Consider the following 24,309-nt stretch of genomic DNA (forward strand, 5'->3'; position numbering starts at 1 on the left):
AAGTAGACTGGCTAGGATAGCTTCCTTCTGTGCATCAGTACACGCTGCAGCCAAACCCTTCCCATGAAGTCTTGATGTTTATGAATTGAATGGCAAGTTTTGAAAAACTAAAGCAAGCGAGAAGAATTGCTTACAGTTTATTGGATTTTTTGGACGTCAGCAGACGAGACCTGCGAGAGGTAAACAGAAGTTCATAGTTGGTCATGCTGAATTTTTGAGCCAAAATGCACCGTCCCTGGGTGGGCTTGAACCACCAACCTTTCGGTTAACAGCCGAACGCGCTAACCGATTGCGCCACAGAGACTCATGCAGTTCTTACACAGGGGCCTGATTGGTGTGCTGTTTGCTTATGCTTCCCAGGCAACCTGAAAATATTTCTAAAATAGCTCTATTTCCCACAGCAAATCAGGGTATCAAGCACTTCCCTACCTCCCCTAATCCACAAACACAGGGGATTTAGTAGAGGACAGAGCCCATCAACAGTGCACCAAATGTCCTCTGTGTAGGCATAACTTGCTATGAGGAGAAAGCCACAGTTGCGCACTTGTGTTAAAAGGGGACAGTAGGCTGAACCCAGAGAACACGGGAGAAATGACTCAGGTTTACTGAGTGGAACACTCTGTGTCTTTGTGCCAAAAACAGCAGCGTCTTTTCGGTTAACAGCCGAACGCGCTAACCAATTGCGCCACAGAGACTCACTGGCATGTGTGTTCTGCCTTTGGCCTGATTGCATTGCTATTTTTTTCTGATTGGCAGAAAACCTGAACTTTTTTCTGAAAAAGGCATGCCTCTCTTAGCACTGCAGTGCAGTAGACTGCTCCCTTGCTTCCCTGAGTCCCCAAATACACAACCACCTTCGGCACAATAGAAGACACATTCCAGCAGATTTAGCAAGAGTGCACCAAGGATTCTATATGTAGGTACCTTGCTGAGAAGCAAGACCTGCAGTTGCATTCTTCTGTTAAAAGAGGGCAGCAGAGTGCACCAAGAGAACTTGGGGGAAGTAGCTTATGTTAACTACTTGCCATGCTCTTTATAGATCCCTCTGTTTGACTTGGTGAATTCTAATTTCTGGGGTAGAGTAAGCAATTTTTGGATCTAGATGCTGTGCGCAACAGGAATGCTATATACTGCACTGTACTGCTACTGAATAGTTACCAATTTTACAGGATGTTCAGGTAAGCTTTGTTTCAGAAAACAACTTGCTAGAGGCACTAAAACAGATTACTGGGACAAAGGAAGAGGGTTTGGGGATTAGCACATCTCCTATGAAAGGTACAGTCACGCCCGAGACAACTCTGAGTGTCACTTCAAATTTTAAGAAATGCAAACTAGGGACCTACGCTTTTTATTGCCAGTGGATCTTTGTGTTTCAGACAAATGTGCACGCCTCCCAGAGCCCCATGCAATGCACTTAGGGAAATGGGGGAAGGTGCTGTGCAACCCTCTCGCTGACAATGTCTCTCTTGTCTATAATGTATCTATGAGAGAGAGAGAAATAGGCAATGCGAGAGTGAAAAAGTAAAATGGAAATGTGTCTACTGAGACCAGTATAAGGGGAAATCCTCACAATCCAGGACCGACAGTTGATTGGGAGGGCGCTTACAGGTTTCCGACACCAGACCGGTACCTGAACTCACAAACCCAAACTGCAAAGTGATGGGCATTGCCACTAGACTGCCGACCCCCTTTTGGGGCCCCAGCATATATCCTTTAGTCACACCTAGATTTCCCAGGACAGTGCAGCATTCAGCGATTACACGAAAATATTGACAGCGCTAGGAGGCCATGCAAATGGCAGAGGTATGCTTTACAAAGCCCACGTAGCGTGCACAAAACAGCACATCAGTCAGGCCCACTTGAAGAGATGGTAAAGAGGAAATACTTCTGCTGCATCCAGTAAAACATAGAGATTGGCCTGCTTTAAAGGTTGACCATGTCCTTCATGGGTGTCTGTCAATATGATACTTCCCTGCTGCAAAGCTTACATTCGAAACGCCAGAACAACTAGGCCCAGAGCACAAAGATGCAGTCAGGTTGAAATAACGAGATACTGAAGAGCAATTTTGTATTTCAGAGTGGGAAAAGGAAGTATGACCCCGACGTGATTTGAACACGCAACCTTCTGATCTGGAGTCAGACGCGCTACCATTGCGCCACGAGGTCCTTGTGGCAGTCTACCTGGTGTGTCTGATGACAGAGTAAAGGTAGGAGACGTACATGGACCTGCAGAGCCTCATTGCTTCTTTAAGTAGACTGGCTAGGAAAGCTTCCTTCTGTGCATCAGTACACGCTGCAGCCAAACCCTTCCCATGAAGTCTTGATGTTTATGAATTGAATGGCAAGTTTTGAAAAACTAAAGCAAGCGAGAAGAATTGCTTGCAGTTTATTGGATTTTTTGGACGTCAGCAGACGAGACCTGCGAGAGGTAAACAGAAGTTCATAGTTGGTCATGCTGAATTTTTGAGCCAAAATGCATCGTCCCTGGGTGGGCTTGAACCACCAACCTTTCGGTTAACAGCCGAACGCGCTAACCGATTGCGCCACAGAGACTCATGCAGTGCTTACACTGGGGCCTGATTGGTGTGCTGTTTGCTTATGCTCCCCAGGCAACCTGAAAATATTTCTAAAATAGCTCTATTTCCCACAGCAAATCAGGGTATCAAGCACTTCCCTACCTCCCGTAATCCACAAACACAGGGGATTTAGTAGAGGACAGAGCCCATCAACAGTGCACCAAATGCCCTCTGTGTAGGCATAACTTGCTATGAGGAGAAAGCCACAGTTGCGCACTTGTGTTAAAAGGGGACAGTAGGCTAAACCCAGAGAACACGGGAGAAATGACTCAGGTTTACTGAGTGGAACACTCTGTGTCTTTGTGCCCAAAACAGCAGCGTCTTTTCGGTTAACAGCCGAACGCGCTAACCAATTGCGCCACAGAGACTCACTGGCATGTGTGTTCTGCCTTTGGCCTGATTGCATTGCTATTTTTTTCTGATTGGCAGAAAACCTGAACTTTTTTCTGAAAAAGGCATGCCTCTCTTAGCACTGCAGTGCATTAGACTGCTCCCTTGCTTCCCTGAGTCCCCAAATACACAACCACCTTGGGCACAATAGAAGACACATTCCAGCAGATTTAGCAAGAGTGCACCAAGGATTCTATATGTAGGTACCTTGCTGAGAAGCAAGACCTGCAGTTGCATTCTTCTGTTAAAAGAGGGCAGCAGAGTTCACCAAGAGAACTTGGGGGAAGTAGCTTATGTTAACTACTTGCCATGCTCTTTATAGATCCCTCTGTTTGACTGGGTGAATTCTAATTTCTGGGTTTAGAGTAAGCAATTTTTGGATCTAGATGCTGTGCGCAACAGGAATGCTATATACTGCACTGTACTGCTACTGAAAAGTTACCAATTTTACAGGATGTTCAGGTAAGCTTTGTTTCAGAAAACAACTTGCTAGAGGCACTAAGACAGATTACTGGGACAAAGGAAGAGGGTTTGGGGATTAGCACATCTCCTATGAAAGGTACAGTCACCCCCGAGACAACTCTGAGTGCCGCCTCAAATTCTAAGAAATGCAAACTAGGGACCTACACCTTTTATTGCCAGTGGATCTTTGTGTTTCAGACAAATGTGCACGCCTCCCAGAGCCCCTTGCAATGCACTTAGGGAAAGGGGGGAAGGTGCTGTGCAACCCTCTCGCTGACAATGTCTCTCTTGTCTATAATGTATCTATGAGAGAGAGAGAAATAGGCAATGCGAGAGTGAAAAAGTAAAATGGAAATGTGTCTACTGAGACCAGTATAAGGGGAAATCCTCACAATCCAGGACCGACAGTTGATTGGGAGGGCGCTTACAGGTTTCCGACACCAGACCGGTACCTGAACTCACAAACCCAAACTGCAAAGTGATGGGCATTGCCACTAGACTGCCGACCCCCTTTCGGGGCCCCAGCATATATCCTTTAGTCACACCTAGAGTTCCCAGGACAGTGCAGCATTCAGCGATTACACGAAAATATTGACAGCGCTAGGAGGCCATGCAAATGGCAGAGGTATGCTTTACAAAGCCCACGTAGCGTGCACAAAACAGCACATCAGTCAGGCCCACTTGAAGAGATGGTAAAGAGGAAATACTTCTGCTGCATCCAGTAAAACATAGAGATTGGTCTGCTTTAAAGCTTGACCATGTCCTTCATGGGTGTCTGTCAATATGATACTTCCCTGGTGCAAAGTTTACATTCGAAACGCCAGAACAACTAGGCCCAGAGCACAAAGATGCAGTCAGGTTGAAATAACGAGATACTGAAGAGCAATTTTGTATTTCAGAGTGGGAAAAGGAAGTATGACCCCGACGTGATTTGAACACACAACCTTCTGATCTGGAGTCAGACGCGCTACCATTGCGCCACGAGATCCTAGTGGCAGTCCACCTGGTGTGTCTGATGACAGAATAAAGGTAGGAGACGTGCATGGACCTGCAGAGCCTCATTGCTTCTTTAAGTAGACTGGCTAGGATAGCTTCCTTCTGTGCATCAGTACACGCTGCAGCCAAACCCTTCCCATGAAGTCTTGATGTTTATGAATTGAATGGCAAATTTTGAAAAACTAAAGCAAGCGAGAAGAATTGCTTGCAGTTTATTGGATTTTTTGGACGTCAGCAGACGAGACCTGCGAGAGGTAAACAGAAGTCCATAGTTGGTCACGCTGAATTTTTGAGCCAAAATGCACCGTCCCTGGGTGGGCTTGAACCACCAACCTTTCGGTTAACAGCCGAACGCGCTAACCGATTGCACCACAGAGACATATGCAGTTCTTACACAGGGGCCTGATTGGTGTGCTGTTTGCTTATGCTTCCCAGGCAACCTGAAAATATTTCTAAAATAGCTCTATTTCCCACAGCAAATCAGGGTATCAAGCACTTCCCTACCTCCCCTAATCCACAAACACAGGGGATTTAGTAGAGGACAGAGCCCATCAACAGTGCACCAAATGTCCTCTGTGTAGGCATAACTTGCTATGAGGAGAAAGCCACAGTTGCGCACTTGTGTTAAAAGGGGACAGTAGGCTGAACCCAGAGAACACGGGAGAAATGACTCAGGTTTACTGAGTGGAACACTCTGTGTCTTTGTGCCAAAAACAGCAGCGTCTTTTCGGTTAACAGCCGAACGCGCTAACCAATTGTGCCACAGAGACTCACTGGCATGTGTGTTCTGCCTTTGGCCTGATTGCATTGCTATTTTTTTCTGATTGGCAGAAAACCTGAACTTTTTTCTGAAAAAGGCATGCCTCTCTTAGCACTGCAGTGCATTAGACTGCTCCCTTGCTTCCCTGAGTCCCCAAATACACAACCACCTTGGGCACAATAGAAGACACATTCCAGCAGATTTAGCAAGAGTGCACCAAGGATTCTATATGTAGGTACCTTGCTGAGAAGCAAGACCTGCAGTTGCATTCTTCTGTTAAAAGAGGGCAGCAGAGTGCACCAAGAGAACTTGGGGGAAGTAGCTTATGTTAACTACTTGCCATGCTCTTTATAGATCCCTCTGTTTGACTGGGTGAATTCTAATTTCTGGGGTAGAGTAAGCAATTTTTGGATCTAGATGCTGTGCGCAACAGGAATGCTATATACTGCACTGTACTGCTACTGAAACGTTACCAATTTTACAGGATGTTCAGGTAAGCTTTGTTTCAGAAAACAACTTGCTAGAGGCACTAAGACAGATTACTGGGACAAAGGAAGAGGGTTTGGGGATTAGCACATCTCCTATGAAAGGTACAGTCACGCCCGAGACAACTCTGAGTGTCACCTCAAATTCTAAGAAATGCAAACTAGGGACCTACGCTTTTTATTGCCAGTGGATCTTTGTGTTTCAGACAAATGTGCACGCCTCCCAGAGCCCCTTGCAATGCACTTAGGGAAAGGGGGGAAGGTGCTGTGAAGCCCTCTCGCTGACAATGTCTCTCTTGTCTATAATGTAACTATGAGAGAGAGAGAAATAGGCAATGCGAGAGTGAAAAAGTAAAATGGAAATGTGTCTACTGAGACCAGTATAAGGGGAAATCCTCACAATCCAGGACCGACAGTTGATTGGGAGGGCGCTTACAGGTTTCCGACACCAGACCGGTACCTGAACTCACAAACCCAAACTGCAAAGTGATGCCCATTGCCACTAGACTGCCGACCCCCTTTCGGGGCCCCAGCATATATCGTTTGGTCACACCTAGAGTTCCCAGGACAGTGCAGCATTCAGCGATTACACGAAAATATTGACAGCGCTAGGAGGCCATGCAAATGGCAGAGGTATGCTTTACAAAGCCCACGTAGCGTGCACAAAACAGCACATCATTCAGGCCCACTTGAAGAGATGGTAAAGAGGAAATACTTCTGCTGCATCCAGTAAAACATAGAGATTGGCCTGCTTTAAAGGTTGACCATGTCCTTCATGGGTGTCTGTCAATATGATACTTCCCTGCTGCAAAGTTTACATTCGAAACGCCAGAACCACTAGGCCCAGAGCACAAAGATGCAGTCAGGTTGAAATAACGAGATACTGAAGAGCAATTTTATATTTCAGAGTGGGAAAAGCAAATATGACCCCGACGTGATTTGAACACGAAACCTTCTGATCTGGAGTCAGACGCGCTACCATTGCACCACGAGGTCCTTGTGGCAGTCCACCTGGTATGTCTGATGACAGAATAAAGGTAGGAGACGTGCATGGACCTGCACAGCCTCATTGCTTCTTTAAGTAGACTGGCTAGGATAGCTTCCTTCTGTGCATCAGTACACGCTGCAGCCAAACCCTTCCCATGAAGTCTTGATGTTTATGAATTGAATGGCAAGTTTTGAAAAACTAAAGCAAGCGAGAAGAATTGCTAGCAGTTTATTGGATTTTTTGGACGTCAGCAGACGAGACCTGCGAGAGGTAAACAGAAGTTCATAGTTGGTCATGCTGAATTTTTGAGCCAAAATGCATCGTCCCTGGGTGGGCTTGAACCACCAACCTAACGCGCTAACCGATTGCGCCACAGAGACTCATTCAGTGCTTACACTGGGGCCTGATTGGTGTGCTGTTTGCTTATGCTCCCCAGGCAACCTGAAAATATTTCTAAAATAGCTCTATTTCCCACAGCAAATCAGGGTATCAAGCACTTCCCTACCTCCCGTAATCCACAAACACAGGGGATTTAGTAGAGGACAGAGCCCATCAACAGTGCACCAAATGCCCTCTGTGTAGGCATAACTTGCTATGAGGAGAAAGCCACAGTTGCGCACTTGTGTTAAAAGGGGACAGTAGGCTAAACCCAGAGAACACGGGAGAAATGACTCAGGTTTACTGAGTGGAACACTCTGTGTCTTTGTGCCCAAAACAGCAGCGTCTTTTCGGTTAACAGCCGAACGCGCTAACCAATTGCGCCACAGAGACTCACTGGCATGTGTGTTCTGCCTTTGGCCTGATTGCATTGCTATTTTTTTCTGATTGGCAGAAAACCTGAACTTTTTTCTGAAAAAGGCATGCCTCTCTTAGCACTGCAGTGCATTAGACAGCTCCCTTGCTTCCCTGAGTCCCCAAATACACAACCACCTTGGGCACAATAGAAGACACATTCCAGCAGATTTAGCAAGAGTGCACCAAGGATTCTATATGTAGGTACCTTGCTGAGAAGCAAGACCTGCAGTTGCATTCTTCTGTTAAAAGAGGGCAGCAGAGTTCACCAAGAGAACTTGGGGGAAGTAGCTTATGTTAACTACTTGCCATGCTCTTTATAGATCCCTCTGTTTGACTGGGTGAATTCTAATTTCTGGGTTTAGAGTAAGCAATTTTTGGATCTAGATGCTGTGCGCAACAGGAATGCTATATACTGCACTGTACTGCTACTGAAAAGTTACCAATTTTACAGGTTGTTCAGGTAAGCTTTGTTTCAGAAAACAACTTGCTAGAGGCACTAAGACAGATTACTGGGACAAAGGAAGAGGGTTTGGGGATTAGCACATCTCCTATGAAAGGTACAGTCACGCCCGAGACAACTCTTGAGTGTCACCTCAAATTCTAAGAAATGCAAACTAGGGACCTACGCTTTTTATTGCCAGCGGATCTTTGTGTTCAGACAAATGTGCACGCCTCCCAGAGCCCCTTGCAATGCACTTAGGGAAAGGGGGGAAGGTGCTGTGAAGCCCTCTCGCTGACAATGTCTCTCTTGTCTATAATGTAACTATGAGAGAGAGAGAAATAGGCAATGCGAGAGTGAAAAAGTAAAATGGAAATGTGTCTACTGAGACCAGTATAAGGGGAAATCCTCACAATCCAGGACCGACAGTTGATTGGGAGGGCGCTTACAGGTTTCCGACACCAGCCCGGTACCTGAACTCACAAACCCAAACTGCAAAGTGATGGGCATTGCCACTAGACTGCCGACCCCCTTTCGGGGCCCCAGCATATATCCTTTAGTCACACCTAGATTTCCCAGGACAGTGCAGCATTCAGCGATTACACGAAAATATTGACAGCGCTAGGAGGCCATGCAAATGGCAGAGGTATGCTTTACAAAGCCCACGTAGCGTGCACAAAACAGCACATCAGTCAGGCCCACTTGAAGAGATGGTAAAGAGGAAATACTTCTGCTGCATCCAGTAAAACATAGAGATTGGCCTGCTTTAAAGGTTGACCATGTCCTTCATGGGTGTCTGCAAATATGATACTTCCCTGCTGCAAAGCTTACATTCGAAACGCCAGAACAACTAGGCCCAGAGCACAAAGATGCAGTCAGGTTGAAATAACGAGATACTGAAGAGCAATTTTATATTTCAGAGTGGGAAAAGCAAATATGCCCCCGACGTGATTTGAACACGAAACCTTCTGACCTGGAGTCAGACGTGCTACCATTGCGCCACGAGGTCCTTGTGGCAATCCACCTGGTGTGTCTGATGACAGAATAAAGGTAGGAGACGTGCATGGACCTGCAGAGCCTCATTGCTTCTTTAAGTAGACTGGCTAGGATAGCTTCCTTCTGTGCATCAGTACACGCTGCAGCCAAACCCTTCCCATGAAGTCTTGATGTTTATGAATTGAATGGCAAGTTTTGAAAAACTAAAGCAAGCGAGAAGAATTGCTTACAGTTTATTGGATTTTTTGGACGTCAGCAGACGAGACCTGCGAGAGGTAAACAGAAGTTCATAGTTGGTCATGCTGAATTTTTGAGCCAAAATGCACCGTCCCTGGGTGGGCTTGAACCACCAACCTTTGCGCTAACCGATTGCGCCACAGAGACTCATGCAGTTCTTACACAGGGGCCTGATTGGTGTGCTGTTTGCTTATGCTTCCCAGGCAACCTGAAAATATTTCTAAAATAGCTCTATTTCCCACAGCAAATCAGGGTATCAAGCACTTCCCTACCTCCCCTAATCCACAAACACAGTTGATTTAGTAGAGGACAGAGCCCATCAACAGTGCACCAAATGTCCTCTGTGTAGGCATAACTTGCTATGAGGAGAAAGCCACAGTTGCGCACTTGTGTTAAAAGGGGACAGTAGGCTGAACCCAGAGAACACGGGAGAAATGACTCAGGTTTACTGAGTGGAACACTCTGTGTCTTTGTGCCAAAAACAGCAGCGTCTTTTCGGTTAACAGCCGAACGCGCTAACCAATTGCGCCACAGAGACTCACTGGCATGTGTGTTCTGCCTTTGGCCTGATTGCATTGCTATTTTTTTCTGATTGGCAGAAAACCTGAACTTTTTTCTGAAAAAGGCATGCCTCTCTTAGCACTGCAGTGCAGTAGACTGCTCCCTTGCTTCCCTGAGTCCCCAAATACACAACCACCTTGGGCACAATAGAAGACACATTCCAGCAGATTTAGCAAGAGTGCACCAAGGATTCTATATGTAGGTACCTTGCTGAGAAGCAAGACCTGCAGTTGCATTCTTCTGTTAAAAGAGGGCAGCAGAGTGCACCAAGAGAACTTGGGGGAAGTAGCTTATGTTAACTACTTGCCATGCTCTTTATAGATCCCTCTGTTTGACTGGGTGAATTCTAATTTCTGGGGTAGAGTAAGCAATTTTTGGATCTAGATGCTGTGCGCAACAGGAATGCTATATACTGCACTGTACTGCTACTGAATAGTTACCAATTTTACAGGATGTTCAGGTAAGCTTTGTTTCAGAAAACAACTTGCTAGAGGCACTAAGACAGATTACTGGGACAAAGGAAGAGGGTTTGGGGATTAGCACATCTCCTATGAAAGGTACAGTCACGCCCGAGACAACTCTGAGTGTCACTTCAAATTTTAAGAAATGCAAACTAGGGACCTACGCTTTTTATTGCCAGTGGATCTTTGTGTTTCAGACAAATGTGCACGCCTCCCAGAGCCCCATGCAATGCACTTAGGGAAATGGGGGAAGGTGCTGTGCAACCCTCTCACTGACAATGTCTCTCTTGTCTATAATGTATCTATGAGAGAGAGAGAAATAGGCAATGCGAGAGTGAAAAAGTAAAATGGAAATGTGTCTACTGAGACCAGTATAAGGGGAAATCCTCACAATCCAGGACCGACAGTTGATTGGGAGGGCGCTTACAGGTTTCCGACACCAGACCGGTACCTGAACTCACAAACCCAAACTGCAAAGTGATGGGCATTGCCACTAGACTGCCGACCCCCTTTCGGGGCCCCAGCATATATCCTTTAGTCACACCTAGATTTCCCAGGACAGTGCAGCATTCAGCGATTACACGAAAATATTGACAGCGCTAGGAGGCCATGCAAATGGCAGAGGTATGCTTTACAAAGCCCACGTAGCGTGCACAAAACAGCACATCAGTCAGGCCCACTTGAAGAGATGGTAAAGAGGAAATACTTCTGCTGCATCCAGTAAAACATAGAGATTGGCCTGCTTTAAAGGTTGACCATGTCCTTCATGGGTGTCTGTCAATATGATACTTCCCTGCTGCAAAGCTTACATTCGAAACGCCAGAACAACTAGGCCCAGAGCACAAAGATGCAGTCAGGTTTAAATAACGAGATACTGAAGAGCAATTTTGTATTTCAGAGTGGGAAAAGGAAGTATGACCCCGACGTGATTTGAACACGCAACCTTCTGATCTGGAGTCAGACGCGCTACCATTGCGCCACGAGGTCCTTGTGGCAGGCCACCTGGTGTGTCTGATGACAGAGTAAAGGTAGGAGACGTACATGGACCTGCAGAGCCTCATTGCTTCTTTAAGTAGACTGGCTAGGAAAGCTTCCTTCTGTGCATCAGTACACGCTGCAGCCAAACCCTTCCCATGAAGTCTTGATGTTTATGAATTGAATGGCAAGTTTTGAAAAACTAAAGCAAGCGAGAAGAATTGCTTGCAGTTTATTGGATTTTTTGGACGTCAGCAGACGAGACCTGCGAGAGGTAAACAGAAGTTCATAGTTGGTCATGCTGAATTTTTGAGCCAAAATGCATCGTCCCTGGGTGGGCTTGAACCACCAACCTTTCGGTTAACAGCCGACCGCGCTAACCGATTGCGCCACAGAGACTCATGCAGTGCTTACACTGGGGCCTGATTGGTGTGCTGTTTGCTTATGCTCCCCAGGCAACCTGAAAATATTTCTAAAATAGCTCTATTTCCCACAGCAAATCAGGGTATCAAGCACTTCCCTACCTCCCGTAATCCACAAACACAGGGGATTTAGTAGAGGACAGAGCCCATCAACAGTGCACCAAATGCCCTCTGTGTAGGCATAACTTGCTATGAGGAGAAAGCCACAGTTGCGCACTTGTGTTAAAAGGGGACAGTAGGCTAAACCCAGAGAACACGGGAGAAATGACTCAGGTTTACTGAGTGGAACACTCTGTGTCTTTGTGCCCAAAACAGCAGCGTCTTTTCGGTTAACAGCCGAACGCGCTAACCAATTGCGCCACAGAGACTCACTGGCATGTGTGTTCTGCCTTTGGCCTGATTGCATTGCTATTTTTTTCTGATTGGCAGAAAACCTGAACTTTTTTCTGAAAAAGGCATGCCTCTCTTAGCACTGCAGTGCATTAGACTGCTCCCTTGCTTCCCTGAGTCCCCAAATACACAACCACCTTGGGCACAATAGAAGACACATTCCAGCAGATTTAGCAAGAGTGCACCAAGGATTCTATATGTAGGTACCTTGCTGAGAAGCAAGACCTGCAGTTGCATTCTTCTGTTAAAAGAGGGCAGCAGAGTTCACCAAGAGAACTTGGGGGAAGTAGCTTATGTTAACTACTTGCCATGCTCTTTATAGATCCCTCTGTTTGACTGGGTGAATTCTAATTTCTGGGTTTAGAGTAAGCAATTTTTGGATCTAGATGCTGTGCGCAACAGGAATGCTATATACTGCACTGTACTGCTACTGAAAAGTTACCAATTTTACAGGATGTTCAGGTAAGCTTTGTTTCAGAAAACAACTTGCTAGAGGCACTAAGACAGATTACTGGGACAAAGGAAGAGGGTTTGGGGATTAGCACATCTCCTATGAAAGGTACAGTCACCCCCGAGACAACTCTGAGTGCCGCCTCAAATTCTAAGAAATGCAAACTAGGGACCTACACCTTTTATTGCCAGTGGATCTTTGTGTTTCAGACAAATGTGCACGCCTCCCAGAGCCCCTTGCAATGCACTTAGGGAAAGGGGGGAAGGTGCTGTGCAACCCTCTCGCTGACAATGTCTCTCTTGTCTATAATGTATCTATGAGAGAGAGAGAAATAGGCAATGCGAGAGTGAAAAAGTAAAATGGAAATGTGTCTACTGAGACCAGTATAAGGGGAAATCCTCACAATCCAGGACCGACAGTTGATTGGGAGGGCGCTTACAGGTTTCCGACACAGGACCGGTACCTGAACTCACAAACCCAAACTGCAAAGTGATGGGCATTGCCACTAGACTGCCGACCCCCTTTCGGGGCCCCAGCATATATCCTTTAGTCACACCTAGAGTTCCCAGGACAGTGCAGCATTCAGCGATTACACGAAAATATTGACAGCGCTAGGAGGCCATGCAAATGGCAGAGGTATGCTTTACAAAGCCCACGTAGCGTGCACAAAACAGCACATCAGTCAGGCCCACTTGAAGAGATGGTAAAGAGGAAATACTTCTGCTGCATCCAGTAAAACATAGAGATTGGCCTGCTTTAAAGCTTGACCATGTCCTTCATGGGTGTCTGTCAATATGATACTTCCCTGGTGCAAAGTTTACATTCGAAACGCCAGAACAACTAGGCCCAGAGCACAAAGATGCAGTCAGGTTGAAATAACGAGATACTGAAGAGCAATTTTGTATTTCAGAGTGGGAAAAGGAAGTATGACCCCGACGTGATTTGAACACACAACCTTCTGATCTGGAGTCAGACGCGCTACCATTGCGCCACGAGGTCCTAGTGGCAGTCCACCTGGTGTGTCTGATGACAGAATAAAGGTAGGAGACGTGCATGGACCTGCAGAGCCTCATTGCTTCTTTAAGTAGACTGGCTAGGATAGCTTCCTTCTGTGCATCAGTACACGCTGCAGCCAAACCCTTCCCATGAAGTCTTGATGTTTATGAATTGAATGGCAAATTTTGAAAAACTAAAGCAAGCGAGAAGAATTGCTTGCAGTTTATTGGATTTTTTGGACGTCAGCAGACGAGACCTGCGAGAGGTAAACAGAAGTCCATAGTTGGTCACGCTGAATTTTTGAGCCAAAATGCACCGTCCCTGGGTGGGCTTGAACCACCAACCTTTCGGTTAACAGCCGAACGCGCTAACCGATTGCACCACAGAGACTCATGCAGTTCTTACACAGGGGCCTGATTGGTGTGCTGTTTGCTTATGCTTCCCAGGCAACCTGAAAATATTTCTAAAATAGCTCTATTTCCCACAGCAAATCAGGGTATCAAGCACTTCCCTACCTCCCCTAATCCACAAACACAGGGGATTTAGTAGAGGACAGAGCCCATCAACAGTGCACCAAATGTCCTCTGTGTAGGCATAACTTGCTATGAGGAGAAAGCCACAGTTGCGCACTTGTGTTAAAAGGGGACAGTAGGCTGAACCCAGAGAACACGGGAGAAATGACTCAGGTTTACTGAGTGGAACACTCTGTGTCTTTGTGCCAAAAACAGCAGCGTCTTTTCGGTTAACAGCCGAACGCGCTAACCAATTGTGCCACAGAGACTCACTGGCATGTGTGTTCTGCCTTTGGCCTGATTGCATTGCTATTTTTTTCTGATTGGCAGAAAACCTGAACTTTTTTCTGAAAAAGGCATGCCTCTCTTAGCACTGCAGTGCATTAGACTGCTCCCTTGCTTCCCTGAGTCCCCAAATACACAACCACCTTGGGCACAATAGAAGACACATTCCAGCAGATTTAGCAAGAGTGCACCAAGGATTCTATATGTAGGTACCTTGCTGAGAAGCAAGACCTGCAGTTGCATTCTTCTGTTAAAAGAGGGCAGCAGAGTGCACCAAGAGAACTTGGGGGAAGTAGCTTATGTTAACTACTTGCCATGCTCTTTATAGATCCCTCTGTTTGACTGGGTGAATTCTAATTTCTGGGGTAGAGTAAGCAATTTTTGGATCTAGATGCTGTGCGCAACAGGAATGCTATATACTGCACTGTACTGCTACTGAAACGTTACCAATTTTACAGGATGTTCAGGTAAGCTTTGTTTCAGAAAACAACTTGCTAGAGGCACTAAGACAGATTACTGGGACAAAGGAAGAGGGTTTGGGGATTAGCACATCTCCTATGAAAGGTACAGTCACGCCCGAGACAACTCTGAGTGTCACCTCAAACTCTAAGAAATGCAAACTAGGGACCTACGCTTTTTATTGCCAGTGGATCTTTGTGTTTCAGACAAATGTGCACGCCTCCCAGAGCCCCTTGCAATGCACTTAGGGAAAGGGGGGAAGGTGCTGTGAAGCCCTCTCGCTGACAATGTCTCTCTTGTCTATAATGTAACTATGAGAGAGAGAGAAATAGGCAATGCGAGAGTGAAAAAGTAAAATGGAAATGTGTCTACTGAGACCAGTATAAGGGGAAATCCTCACAATCCAGGACCGACAGTTGATTGGGAGGGCGCTTACAGGTTTCCGACACCAGACCGGTACCTGAACTCACAAACCCAAACTGCAAAGTGATGCCCATTGCCACTAGACTGCCGACCCCCTTTCGGGGCCCCAGCATATATCGTTTGGTCACACCTAGAGTTCCCAGGACAGTGCAGCATTCAGCGATTACACGAAAATATTGACAGCGCTAGGAGGCCATGCAAATGGCAGAGGTATGCTTTACAAAGCCCACGTAGCGTGCACAAAACAGCACATCATTCAGGCCCACTTGAAGAGATGGTAAAGAGGAAATACTTCTGCTGCATCCAGTAAAACATAGAGATTGGCCTGCTTTAAAGGTTGACCATGTCCTTCATGGGTGTCTGTCAATATGATACTTCCCTGCTGCAAAGTTTACATTCGAAACGCCAGAACCACTAGGCCCAGAGCACAAAGATGCAGTCAGGTTGAAATACGAGATACTGAAGAGCAATTTTATATTTCAGAGTGGGAAAAGCAAATATGACCCCGACGTGATTTGAACACGAAACCTTCTGATCTGGAGTCAGACGCGCTACCATTGCACCACGAGGTCCTTGTGGCAGTCCACCTGGTATGTCTGATGACAGAATAAAGGTAGGAGACGTGCATGGACCTGCACAGCCTCATTGCTTCTTTAAGTAGACTGGCTAGGATAGCTTCCTTCTGTGCATCAGTACACGCTGCAGCCAAACCCTTCCCATGAAGTCTTGATGTTTATGAATTGAATGGCAAATTTTGAAAAACTAAAGCAAGCGAGAAGAATTGCTTGCAGTTTATTGGATTTTTTGGACGTCAGCAGACGAGACCTGCGAGAGGTAAACAGAAGTCCATAGTTGGTCACGCTGAATTTTTGAGCCAAAATGCACCGTCCCTGGGTGGGCTTGAACCACCAACCTTTCGGTTAACAGCCGAACGCACTAACCGATTGCACCACAGAGACTCATGCAGTTCTTACACAGGGGCCTGATTGGTGTGCTGTTTGCTTATGCTTCCCAGGCAACCTGAAAATATTTCTAAAATAGCTCTATTTCCCACAGCAAATCAGGGTATCAAGCACTTCCCTACCTCCCCTAATCCACAAACACAGGGGATTTAGTAGAGGACAGAGCCCATCAACAGTGCACCAAATGTCCTCTGTGTAGGCATAACTTGCTATGAGGAGAAAGCCACAGTTGCGCACTTGTGTTAAAAGGGGACAGTAGGCTGAACCCAGAGAACACGGGAGAAATGACTCAGGTTTACTGAGTGGAACACTCTGTGTCTTTGTGCCAAAAACAGCAGCGTCTTTTCGGTTAACAGCCGAACGCGCTAACCAATTGTGCCACAGAGACTCACTGGCATGTGTGTTCTGCCTTTGGCCTGATTGCATTGCTATTTTTTTCTGATTGGCAGAAAACCTGAACTTTTTTCTGAAAAAGGCATGCCTCTCTTAGCACTGCAGTGCATTAGACTGCTCCCTTGCTTCCCTGAGTCCCCAAATACACAACCACCTTGGGCACAATAGAAGACACATTCCAGCAGATTTAGCAAGAGTGCACCAAGGATTCTATATGTAGGTACCTTGCTGAGAAGCAAGACCTGCAGTTGCATTCTTCTGTTAAAAGAGGGCAGCAGAGTGCACCAAGAGAACTTGGGGGAAGTAGCTTATGTTAACTACTTGCCATGCTCTTTATAGATCCCTCTGTTTGACTGGGTGAATTCTAATTTCTGGGGTAGAGTAAGCAATTTTTGGATCTAGATGCTGTGCGCAACAGGAATGCTATATACTGCACTGTACTGCTACTGAAACGTTACCAATTTTACAGGATGTTCAGGTAAGCTTTGTTTCAGAAAACAACTTGCTAGAGGCACTAAGACAGATTACTGGGACAAAGGAAGAGGGTTTGGGGATTAGCACATCTCCTATGAAAGGTACAGTCACGCCCGAGACAACTCTGAGTGTCACCTCAAATTCTAAGAAATGCAAACTAGGGACCTACGCTTTTTATTGCCAGTGGATCTTTGTGTTTCAGACAAATGTGCACGCCTCCCAGAGCCCCTTGCAATGCACTTAGGGAAAGGGGGGAAGGTGCTGTGAAGCCCCCTCGCTGACAATGTCTCTCTTGTCTATAATGTAACTATGAGAGAGAGAGAAATAGGCAATGCGAGAGTGAAAAAGTAAAATGGAAATGTGTCTACTGAGACCAGTATAAGGGGAAATCCTCACAATCCAGGACCGACAGTTGATTGGGAGGGCGCTTACAGGTTTCCGACACCAGACCGGTACCTGAACTCACAAACCCAAACTGCAAAGTGATGCCCATTGCCACTAGACTGCCGACCCCCTTTCGGGGCCCCAGCATATATCGTTTGGTCACACCTAGAGTTCCCAGGACAGTGCAGCATTCAGCGATTACACGAAAATATTGACAGCGCTAGGAGGCCATGCAAATGGCAGAGGTATGCTTTACAAAGCCCACGTAGCGTGCACAAAACAGCACATCATTCAGGCCCACTTGAAGAGATGGTAAAGAGGAAATACTTCTGCTGCATCCAGTAAAACATAGAGATTGGCCTGCTTTAAAGGTTGACCATGTCCTTCATGGGTGTCTGTCAATATGATACTTCCCTGCTGCAAAGTTTACATTCGAAACGCCAGAACCACTAGGCCCAGAGCACAAAGATGCAGTCAGGTTGAAATAACGAGATACTGAAGAGCAATTTTATATTTCAGAGTGGGAAAAGCAAATATGACCCCGACGTGATTTGAACACGAAACCTTCTGATCTGGAGTCAGACGCGCTACCATTGCACCACGAGGTCCTTGTGGCAGTCCACCTGGTATGTCTGATGACAGAATAAAGGTAGGAGACGTGCATGGACCTGCACAGCCTCATTGCTTCTTTAAGTAGACTGGCTAGGATAGCTTCCTTCTGTGCATCAGTACACGCTGCAGCCAAACCCTTCCCATGAAGTCTTGATGTTTATGAATTGAATGGCAAGTTTTGAAAAACTAAAGCAAGCGAGAAGAATTGCTTGCAGTTTATTGGATTTTTTGGACGTCAGCAGACGAGACCTGCGAGAGGTAAACAGAAGTTCATAGTTGGTCATGCTGAATTTTTGAGCCAAAATGCATCGTCCCTGGGTGGGCTTGAACCACCAACCTTACGATTAAGAGCCGAACGCGCTAACCGATTGCGCCACAGAGACTCATGCAGTGCTTACACTGGGGCCTGATTGGTGTGCTGTTTGCTTATGCTTCCCAGGCAACCTGAAAATATTTCTAAAATAGCTCTATTTCCCACAGCAAATCAGGGTATCAAGCACTTCCCTACCTCCCGTAATCCACAAACACAGGGGATTTAGTAGAGGACAGAGCCCATCAACAGTGCACCAAATGTCCTCTGTGTAGGCATAACTTGCTATGAGGAGAAAGCCACAGTTGCGCACTTGTGTTAAAAGGGGACAGTAGGCTGAACCCAGAGAACACGGGAGAAATGACTCAGGTTTACTGAGTGGAACACTCTGTGTCTTTGTGCCAAAAACAGCAGCGTCTTTTCGGTTAACAGCCGAACGCGCTAACCAATTGCGCCACAGAGACTCACTGGCATGTGTGTTCTGCCTTTGGCCTGACTGCATTGCTATTTTTTTCTGATTGGCAGAAAACCTGAACTTTTTTCTGAAAAAGGCATGCCTCTCTTAGCACTGCAGTGCATTAGACTGCTCCCTTGCTTCCCTGAGTCGCCAAATACACAACCACCTTGGGCACAATAGAAGACACATTCCAGCAGATTTAGCAAGAGTGCACCAAGGATTCTATATGTAGGTACCTTGCTGAGAAGCAGGACCTGCAGTTGCATTCTTCTGTTAAAAGAGGGCAGCAGAGTGCACCAAGAGAACTTGGGGGAAGTAGCTTATGTTAACTACTTGCCATGATCTTTATAGATCCCTCTGTTTGACTGGGTGAATTCTAATTTCTGGGGTAGAGTAAGCAATTTTTGGATCTAGATGCTGTGCGCAACAGGAATGCTATATACTGCACTGTACTGCTACTGAAAAGTTACCAATTTTACAGGATGTTCAGGTAAGCTTTGTTTCAGAAAACAACTTGCTAGAGGCCCTAGGACAGATTACTGGGACAAAGGAAGAGGGTTTGGGGATTAGCACATCTCCTATGAAAGGTACAGTCACGCCCGAGACAACTCTGAGTGTCACCTCAAATTCTAAGAAATGCAAACTAGGGACCTACGCTTTTTATTGCCAGTGGATCTTTGTGTTTCAGACAAATGTGCACGCCTCCCAGAGCCCCATGCAATGCACTTAGGGAAAGGGGGGAAGGTGCTGTGAAGCCCTCTCGCTGACAATGTCTCTCTTGTCTATAATGTAACTATGAGAGAGAGAGAAATAGGCAATGCGAAAGTGAAAAAGTAAAATGGAAATGTGTCTACTGAGACCAGTATAAGGGGAAATCCTCACAATCCAGGACCGACAGTTGATTGGGAGGGCGCTTACAGGTTTCCGACACCAGACCGGTACCTGAACTCACAAACCCAAACTGCAAAGTGATGGGCATTGCCACTAGACTGCCGACCCCCTTTCGGGGCCCCAGCATATATCCTTTAGTCACACCTAGAGTTCCCAGGACAGTGCAGCATTCAGCGATTACACGAAAATATTGACAGCGCTAGGAGGCCATGCAAATGGCAGAGGTATGCTTTACAAAGCCCACGTAGCGTGCACAAAACAGCACATCAGTCAGGCCCACTTGAAGAGATGGTAAAGAGGAAATACTTCTGCTGCATCCAGTAAAACATAGAGATTGGCCTGCTTTAAAGGTTGACCATGTCCTTCATGGGTGTCTGTCAATATGATACTTCCCTGCTGCAAAGCTTACATTCGAAACGCCAGAACAACTAAGCCCAGAGCACAAAGATGCAGTCAGGTTGAAATAACGAGATACTGAAGAGCAATTTTGTATTTCAGAGTGGGAAAAGCAAATATGACCCCGACGTGATTTGAACACGCAACCTTCTGATCTGGAGTCAGACGCGCTACCATTGCGCCACGAGGTCCTTGTGGCATTGCTCCTGGTGTGTCTGATGACAGAATAAAGGTAGGAGACGTACATGCACCTGCAGAGCCTCATTGCTTCTTTAGGTAGACTGGCTAGGACAGCTTCCTTCTGTGCATCAGTACACGCTGCAGCCAAACCCTTCCCATGAAGTCTTGATGTTTATGAATTGAACGGCATGTTTTGAAAAACTAAAGCAAGCGAGAAGAATTGCTTACAGTTTATTGGATTTTTTGGACGTCAGCAGACGAGACCTGCGAGAGGTAAACAGAAGTTCATAGTTGGTCATGCTGAATTTTTGAGCCAAAATGCACCGTCCCTGGGTGGGCTTGAACCACCAATCTTTCGGTTAACAGCCGAACGCGCTAACCGATTGCGCCACAGAGACTCATGCATTGCTTACACTGGGGCCTGATTGGTGTGCTGTTTGCTTATGCTTCCCAGGCAACCTGAAAATATTTCTAAAATAGCTCTATTTCCCACAGCAAATCAGGGTATCAAGCACTTCCCTACCTCCCCTAATCCACAAACACAGGGGATTTAGTAGAGGACAGAGCCCATCAACAGTGCACCAAATGTCCTCTGTGTAGGCATAACTTGCTATGAGGAGAAAGCCACAGTTGCGCACTTGTGTTAAAAGGGGACAGTAGGCTGAACCCAGAGAACACGGGAGAAATGACTCAGGTTTACTGAGTGGAACACTCTGTGTCTTTGTGCCAAAAACAGCAGCGTCTTTTCGGTTAACAGCCGAACGCGCTAACCAATTGCGCCACAGAGACTCACTGGCATGTGTGCTCTGCCTTTGGCCTGATTGCATTGCTATTTTTTTCTGATTGGCAGAAAACCTGAACTTTTTTCTGAAAAAGGCATGCCTCTCTTAGCACTGCAGTGCATTAGACTGCTCCCTTGCTTCCCTGAGTCCCCAAATACACAACCACCCTGGGCACAATAGAAGACACATTCCAGCAGATTTAGCAAGAGTGCACCAAGGATTCTATATGTAGGTACCTTGCTGAGAAGCAAGACCTGCAGTTGCATTCTTCTGTTAAAAGAGGGCAGCAGAGTGCACCAAGAGAACTTGGGGGAAGTAGCTTATGTTAACTACTTGCCATGCTCTTTATATATCCCTCTGTTTGACTGGGTGAATTCTAATTTCTGGGGTAGAGTAAGCAATTTTTGGATCTAGATGCTGTGCGCAACAGGAATGCTATATACTGCACTGTACTGCTACTGAAAAGTTACCAATTTTACAGGATGTTCAGGTAAGCTTTGTTTCAGAAAACAACTTGCTAGAGACACTAAGACAGATTACTGGGACAAAGGAAGAGGGTTTGGGGATTAGCACATCTCCTATGAAAGGTACAGTCACGCCCGAGACAACTCTGAGTGCCTCCTCAAATTCTAAGAAATGCGAACTGGGGTCCTACGCCTTTTATTGCCAGTGGATCTTTGTGTTTCAGACAAATGTGCACGCCTCCCAGAGCCCCATGCAATGCACTTAGGGAAATGGTGGAAGGTGCTGTGCAACCCTCTCGCTGACAATGTCTCTCTTGTCTATAATGTATCTATGAGAGAGAGAGAAATAGGCAATGCGAGAGTGAAAATGTAAAATGGAAATGTGTCTACTGAGACCAGTATAAGGGGAAATCCTCACAATCCAGGACCGACAGTTGATTGGGAGGGCGCTTACAGGTTTCCGACACCAGACCGGTACCTGAACTCACAAACCCAAACTGCAAAGTGATGCCCATTGCCACTAGACTGCCGACCCCCTTTCGGGGCCCCAACATATATCCTTTAGTCACACCTAGAGTTCCCACGACAGTGCAGCATTCAGCGATTACACGAAAATATTGACAGCGCTAGGAGGCCATGCAAATGGCAGAGGTATGCTTTACAAAGCCCACGTAGCGTGCACAAAACAGCACATCAGTCAGGCCCACTTGAAGAGATGGTAAAGAGGAAATACTTCTGCTGCATCCAGTAAAACATAGAGATTGGCCTGCTTTAAAGGTTGACCATGTCCTTCATGGGTGTCTGTCAATATGATACTTCCCTGCTGCAAAGTTTACATTCGAAACGCCAGAACAACTAGGCCCAGAGCACAAAGATGCAGTCAGGTTGAAATAACGAGATACTGAAGAGCAATTTTATATTTCAGAGTGGGAAAAGCAAATATGACCCCGACGTGATTTGAACACGAAACCTTCTGATCTGGAGTAAGATGCGCTACCATTGCGCCACGAGGTCCTTGTGGCAATTCACCTGGTGTGTCTGATGACAGAATAAAGGTAGGAGACGTACATGGACCTGCAGAGCCTCATTGCTTCTTTAAGTAGACTGGCTAGGATAGCTTCCTTCTGTGCATCAGTACACACTGCAGCCAAACCCTTCCCATGAAGTCTTGATGTTTATGAATTGAATGGCAAGTTTTGAAAAACTAAAGCAAGCGAGAAGAATTGCTTACAGTTTATTGGATTTTTTGGACGTCAGCAGACGAGACCTGCGAGAGGTAAACAGAAGTTCATAGTTGGTCATGCTGAATTTTTGAGCCAAAATGCACCGTCCCTGGGTGGGCTTGAACCACCAACCTTTCGGTTAACAGCCGAACGCGCTAACCGATTGCGCCACAGAGACTCATGCAGTGCTTACACTGGGGCCTGATTGGTGTGCTGTTTGCTTATGCTTCCCAGGCAACCTGAAAATATTTCTAAAATAGCTCTATTTCCCACAGCAAATCAGGGTATCAAGCACTTCCCTACCTCCCGTAATCCACAAACACAGGGGATTTAGTAGAGGACAGAGCCCATCAACAGTGCACCAAATGTCCTCTGTGTAGGCATAACTTGCTATGAGGAGAAAGCCACAGTTGCGCACTTGTGTTAAAAGGGGACAGTAGGCTGAACCCAGAGAACACGGGAGAAATGACTCAGGTTTACTGAGTGGAACACTCTGTGTCTTTGTGCCAAAAACAGCAGCGTCTTTTCGGTTAACAGCCGAACGCGCTAACCAATTGCGCCACAGAGACTCACTGGCATGTGTGTTCTGCCTTTGGCCTGATTGCATTGCTATTTTTTTCTGATTGGCAGAAAACCTGAACTTTTTTCTGAAAAAGGCATGCCTCTCTTAGCACTGCAGTGCATTAGACTGCTCCCTTGCTTCCCTGAGTCGCCAAATACACAACCACCTTGGGCACAATAGAAGACACATTCCAGCAGATTTAGCAAGAGTGCACTAAGGTTTCTATATGTAGGTACCTTTCTGAGAAGCAAGACCTGCAGTTGCATTCTTCTGTTAAAAGATGGCAGCAGAGTGCACCAAGAGAACTTGGGGGAAGTAGCTTATGTTAACTACTTGCCATGCTCTTTATAGATCCCTCTGTTTGACTGGGTGAATTCTAATTTCTGGGGTAGAGTAAGCAATTTTTGGATCTAGATGCTGTGCGCAACAGGAATGCTATATACTGCACTGTACTGCTACTGAAAAGTTACCAATTTTACAGGATGTTCAGGTAAGCTTTGTTTCAGAAAACAACTTGCTAGAGGCACTAAGACAGATTACTGGGACAAAGGAAGAGGGTTTGGGGATTAGCACATCTCCTATGAAAGGTACAGTCACGCCCGAGACAACTCTGAGTGTCACCTCAAATTCTAAGAAATGCAAACTAGGGACCTACGCTTTTTATTGCCAGTGGATCTTTGTGTTTCAGACAAATGTGCACGCCTCCCAGAGCCCCATGCAATGCACTTAGGGAAAGGGGGGAAGGTGCTGTGAAGCCCACTCGCTGACAATGTCTCTCTTGTCTATAATGTAACTATGAGAGAGAGAGAAATAGGCAATGCGAGAGTGAAAAAGTAACATGGAAATGTGTCTACTGAGACCAGTATAAGGGGAAATCCTCACAATCCAGGACCGACAGTTGATTGGGAGGGCGCTTACAGGTTTCCGACACCAGACCGGTACCTGAACTCACAAACCCAAACTGCAAAGTGATGGGCATTGCCACTAGACTGCCGACCCCCTTTCGGGGCCCCAACATATATCCTTTAGTCACACCTAGAGTTCCCAGGACAGTGCAGCATTCAGCGATTACACGAAAATATTGACAGCGCTAGGAGGCCATGCAAATGGCAGAGGTATGCTTTACAAAGCCCACGTAGCGTGCACAAAACAGCACATCA

General features: G+C 46.3%; 15 non-coding genes across 15 annotated transcripts; all 15 read right to left on the reverse strand.

Annotated features, from left to right (window-relative positions):
* Nucleotides 1-230: 230 nt before the first annotated feature.
* On the reverse strand, nt 231-304 carry TRNAN-GUU (transfer RNA asparagine (anticodon GUU)). The gene has a single exon. It is a non-coding gene; the product is annotated as a tRNA-Asn (tRNA).
* A 1,790-nt stretch (nt 305-2,094) lies between these two features.
* On the reverse strand, nt 2,095-2,166 carry TRNAW-CCA (transfer RNA tryptophan (anticodon CCA)). Its single transcript has one exon. It is a non-coding gene; the product is annotated as a tRNA-Trp (tRNA).
* A 313-nt stretch (nt 2,167-2,479) lies between these two features.
* On the reverse strand, nt 2,480-2,553 carry TRNAN-GUU (transfer RNA asparagine (anticodon GUU)). Its single transcript has one exon. It is a non-coding gene; the product is annotated as a tRNA-Asn (tRNA).
* Nucleotides 2,554-4,344: 1,791 nt separating this feature from the next.
* On the reverse strand, nt 4,345-4,416 carry TRNAW-CCA (transfer RNA tryptophan (anticodon CCA)). Its single transcript has one exon. It is a non-coding gene; the product is annotated as a tRNA-Trp (tRNA).
* A 313-nt stretch (nt 4,417-4,729) lies between these two features.
* Nucleotides 4,730-4,803, reverse strand: TRNAN-GUU (transfer RNA asparagine (anticodon GUU)). Its single transcript has one exon. It is a non-coding gene; the product is annotated as a tRNA-Asn (tRNA).
* A 1,790-nt stretch (nt 4,804-6,593) lies between these two features.
* TRNAW-CCA (transfer RNA tryptophan (anticodon CCA)) lies at nt 6,594-6,665 on the reverse strand. Its single transcript has one exon. It is a non-coding gene; the product is annotated as a tRNA-Trp (tRNA).
* Nucleotides 6,666-11,061: 4,396 nt separating this feature from the next.
* TRNAW-CCA (transfer RNA tryptophan (anticodon CCA)) lies at nt 11,062-11,133 on the reverse strand. The gene has a single exon. It is a non-coding gene; the product is annotated as a tRNA-Trp (tRNA).
* Nucleotides 11,134-11,446: 313 nt separating this feature from the next.
* On the reverse strand, nt 11,447-11,520 carry TRNAN-GUU (transfer RNA asparagine (anticodon GUU)). The gene has a single exon. It is a non-coding gene; the product is annotated as a tRNA-Asn (tRNA).
* A 1,791-nt stretch (nt 11,521-13,311) lies between these two features.
* TRNAW-CCA (transfer RNA tryptophan (anticodon CCA)) lies at nt 13,312-13,383 on the reverse strand. Its single transcript has one exon. It is a non-coding gene; the product is annotated as a tRNA-Trp (tRNA).
* Nucleotides 13,384-13,696: 313 nt separating this feature from the next.
* Nucleotides 13,697-13,770, reverse strand: TRNAN-GUU (transfer RNA asparagine (anticodon GUU)). Its single transcript has one exon. It is a non-coding gene; the product is annotated as a tRNA-Asn (tRNA).
* Nucleotides 13,771-15,559: 1,789 nt separating this feature from the next.
* TRNAW-CCA (transfer RNA tryptophan (anticodon CCA)) lies at nt 15,560-15,631 on the reverse strand. Its single transcript has one exon. It is a non-coding gene; the product is annotated as a tRNA-Trp (tRNA).
* Nucleotides 15,632-17,808: 2,177 nt separating this feature from the next.
* On the reverse strand, nt 17,809-17,880 carry TRNAW-CCA (transfer RNA tryptophan (anticodon CCA)). Its single transcript has one exon. It is a non-coding gene; the product is annotated as a tRNA-Trp (tRNA).
* A 2,177-nt stretch (nt 17,881-20,057) lies between these two features.
* TRNAW-CCA (transfer RNA tryptophan (anticodon CCA)) lies at nt 20,058-20,129 on the reverse strand. The gene has a single exon. It is a non-coding gene; the product is annotated as a tRNA-Trp (tRNA).
* A 313-nt stretch (nt 20,130-20,442) lies between these two features.
* TRNAN-GUU (transfer RNA asparagine (anticodon GUU)) lies at nt 20,443-20,516 on the reverse strand. The gene has a single exon. It is a non-coding gene; the product is annotated as a tRNA-Asn (tRNA).
* A 2,175-nt stretch (nt 20,517-22,691) lies between these two features.
* Nucleotides 22,692-22,765, reverse strand: TRNAN-GUU (transfer RNA asparagine (anticodon GUU)). The gene has a single exon. It is a non-coding gene; the product is annotated as a tRNA-Asn (tRNA).
* Between the last annotated feature and the right edge of the window lie 1,544 nt (nt 22,766-24,309).

Source organism: Ambystoma mexicanum, chromosome 11 (assembly GCF_040938575.1).
Source record: "Ambystoma mexicanum isolate Mex_15411 chromosome 11, UKY_AmexF1_1, whole genome shotgun sequence".
In the NCBI taxonomy this organism is placed as follows: Eukaryota; Metazoa; Chordata; class Amphibia; order Caudata; family Ambystomatidae; genus Ambystoma; species Ambystoma mexicanum.